The sequence below is a fragment of the Nicotiana tomentosiformis genome, unplaced genomic scaffold, assembly GCF_000390325.3.
Source record: "Nicotiana tomentosiformis unplaced genomic scaffold, ASM39032v3 Un00002, whole genome shotgun sequence".
NCBI classification, from domain to species: Eukaryota; Viridiplantae; Streptophyta; class Magnoliopsida; order Solanales; family Solanaceae; genus Nicotiana; species Nicotiana tomentosiformis.
Genome location: NW_027174561.1, coordinates 973,072 through 977,018, shown reverse-complemented (window position 1 = coordinate 977,018; position 3,947 = coordinate 973,072).

Genomic DNA, 3,947 nt, shown 5'->3' with positions numbered 1-3,947 from the left:
TAAGGATGCTACCTCTGCTGCTCAAGTAGCGGTTGAGTTTGCAGAACATGCAAGCCTAGCTGCCAGAGCTGTTGTAGAACTTTCAAGGCAATATTATGTTGATGATGGTGGTTCATGCCGCTTGGTTTTCAAGGATGAAAGATTGGAACATGGGAAATCATTTCCTTGAGATGGTAATGGTAATTTTTCTATTGGCAGGCAGTATTGGAACATGAAATTTAAGCATACTATCTTTGCTGCTCAAGCAATGGCTGAGTTTGCAGAACATGCAAGCCTAGCTGCCAGATCTGTTGTAGAAATTTCAAGGCAATATTGTGTTGATGATGGTGGTTCATGCCACTTAGGTTTCAAGGATGAAACGTTGGAACATGGGCGATCATTTCCTAGAGATGTTTATGGTAATTTTTCTGTTGGCAGGCAGAATTGGAACATGAAATTTAAGGATGCTACCTCTGCTGCTCAAGCAGCAACTGAGTTTGCAGAACATGCAAGCCTAGCTGCCAGATCGGTTGTAGAAATTTCAAGGCAATATTGTGTTGATGATGGTGGTTCATGCCACTTAGTTTTCAAGGATGAAAGGTTGGAACATGGGCAATCATTTCTTGGAGATGGTAATGGTACTTTTTCTCTTGGAAGGCAGAATTGGAACATGAAATTTAAGGATGCTACATCTGCTGCTCATGCAGCGACTGAGCTTGCAGAACATGCAAACCTAGCTGCCAGAGCTGTTGTAGAACTTTCAAGGCAATATTGTGTTGATGATGGTGGTTCATGCCACTTAGGTTTCAAGGATGAAAGGTTGGAACATGGGCAATCATTTCCTCGAGATGGTAATGGTAATTTTTCGGTTGGCAGGCAGAATTGGAACATGCAATTTAAGGATGCTACCTCTGCTGTCAAGCAGCGGCTGAGTTTGCAGAACATGCAAGCCTAGCTGCCAGATCGGTTGTAGAAATTTCAAGGCAATATTGTGTTGATGATGGTGGTTCATGCAACTTAGTTTTCAAGGATGAAAGGTTGGAACATGGGCAATCATTTCTTGGAGATGGTAATGGTACTTTTTCTCTTGGAAGGCAGAATTGGAACATGAAATTTAAGGATGCTACCTCTGCTGCTCAAGCAGCGACTGAGTTTGCAGAACATGCAAGCCTAGCTACTAGAGCTGTTGTAGAACTTTCAAGGCAATAGTGTGTTGATGATGGTGGTTCATGCCACTTAGGTTTCAAGGATGAAACTTTGGAACATGGGCAATCATTTCCTAGAGATGTTAATGGTAATTTTTCTGTTGGCAGGCAGAATTGAAACATGAAATTTAAGGATGCTACCTCTGCTGCTCAAGCAGCGGCTGAGTTTGCAGAACATGCAAGCCTAGCTGCCAGAGCTGTTGTAGAACTTTCAAGGCAATAGTGTGTTGATGATGGTGGTTCATTCCACTTAGGTTTTAAGGATGAAACGTTGGAACATGGGCAATCATTTCCTAGAGAAGTTAATGGTAATTTTTCTGTTGGCAGGCAGAATTGGAACATGAAATTTAAGGATGCTACCTCTGCTGCTCAAGCATCGACTGAGTTTGCAGAACATGCAAGCCTAGCTGCCAGAGCTGTTGTAGAACTTTCAAGGCAATAGTGTGTTGATGATGGTGGTTCATGCCACTAAGGTTTCAAGGATGAAAGGTTAGAACATGGGCAATCATTTCCTGGAGATGGTAATGGTAATTTTTCGGTTGGCAGGCAGAATTGGAACATGAATTTAAGGATGCTACCTCTGCTGGAATTTGCAGAACATGCAAGCCTAGCTGCCAGATTTGTTGTAGAAATTTCAAGGCAATATTGTGTTGATGATGGTGGTTCGTGCCACTTAGTTTTCAAGGATGAAAGGTTGGAATATGGGCAATCATTTCTTGGAGATGGTAATGGTACTTTTTCTCTTGGAAGGCAGAATTGGAACATGAAATTTAAGGATGCTACCTCTGCTGCTCAAGCAGCAACTGAGTTTGCAGAACATGCAAGCCTAGCTGCCAGAGCTATTGTAGAACTTTCAAGGCAATAGTGTGTTGATGATGGTGGTTCATGCCACTTAGGTTTCATGGATGAAACTTTGGAAAATGGGCAATCATTTCCTAGAGATGTTATTGGTAATTTTTCTGTTGGCAGGCAGAATTGGAACATGAAATTTAAGGATGCTACCTCTGCTGCTCAAGCAGCGGCTGAGTTTGCAGAACATGCAAGCCTAGCTGCCAGAGCTGTTGTAGAAATTTTAAGGCAATATTGTGTTGATGATGGTGGTTCATGCCACTTAGGTTTCAAGGATGAAAGGTTGGAACATGGGCAATCATTTCCTGGAGATGGGAATGGTAATTATTCTGTTGGCAGGCAGAAGTGGAACATGAATTTTAAGCATGCTACCTCTGCTACTCAAGCAGCGACTGAGTTTGTAGAACATGCAAGTCTAGCTGCCAGAGCTGTTGTAGAACTTTTGAGGCAATATTGTGTTGATAATGGTGGTTCATGCCACTTAGGTTTCAAGGATGAAAGATTGGAACATGGGCAATCATTTCCTAGAGATGGTAATGGTAATTTTTCTGTTGGCACGCAGAATTGGAACATGAAATTTAAGGATGCTACCTCTGCTGCTCATGCAGCGACTGAGTTTGCAGAACATGGAAGCCTAGCTGCCATAGTTGTTGTAGAAATTTGAAGGCAATATTGTGTTGATGATGGTGGTTCATTCCACTTAGGTTTCAAGGATGAAATGTTGGAACATGGGCAATCATTTCCTGGAGATGGGAATGGTAATTATTCTGTTAGCAGGCAGAATTGGAACATGAATTTTAAGGATGCTACTTCTGCTGCTCAAGCAGTGGCTGATTTTGCAGAACATGCAAGCCTAGCTGCCAGAGCTGTTGTACAAATTTCAAGGCAATAGTGTTTTGATGATGGTGGTTCATGCCACTTAGGTTTAAAGGATGAAAGGTTGGAACATGGGAAATCATTTCCTGGAGATGGTAATGGTAATTTTTCGGTTGGCAGGAAGAATTGGAACATGAAATTTAAGGATGCTACTTCTGCTGCTCAAGCAGTGGCTGAGTTTGCAGAACATGCAAGCCTAGCTGCCAGAGCTGTTGTAGAATTTTTAAGGCAATGATGTGTTGATGATGGTGGTTCATGCCACTTAGGTTTCAAGGATGAAACGTTGGAACATGGGCAATCATTTCCTAGAGATGTTTATGGTAATTTTTCTGTTGGCAGGCAGAATTGGAACATGAAATTTAAGGATGCTACCTCTGCTGCTCAAGCAGCAACTGAGTTTGCAGAACATGCAAGCCTAGCTGCCAGATCGGTTGTAGAAATTTCAAGGCAATATTGTGTTGATGATGGTGGTTAATGCAACTTAGTTTTCAAGGATGAAAGGTTGGAACATGGGCAATCATTTCTTGGAGATGGTAATGGTACTTTTTCTCTTGGAAGGCAGAATTGGAACATGAAATTTAAGGATGCTACATCTGCTGCTCATGTAGCGACTGAGCTTGCAGAACATGCAAACCTAGCTGCCAGAGCTGTTGTAGAACTTTCAAGGCAATATTGTGTTGATGATAGTGGTTCATGCCACTTAGGTTTCAAGGATGAAAGGTTGGAACATGGGCAATCATTTCCTGGAGATGGTAATGGTAATTTTTCGGTTGGCAGGCAGAATTGGAACATGAAATTTAAGGATGCTACCTCTGCTGTCAAGCAGCGGTTGAGTTTGCAGAACATGCAACCTAGCTGCCAGATCGGTTGTAGAAATTTCAAGGCAATATTGTGTTGATGATGGTGGTTCATGCAACTTAGTTTTCAAGGATGAAAGGTTGGAACATGGGCAATCATTTCTTGGAGATGGTAATGGTACTTTTTCTCTTGGAAGGCAGAATTGGAACATGAAATTTAAGGATGCTACCTCTGCTGCTC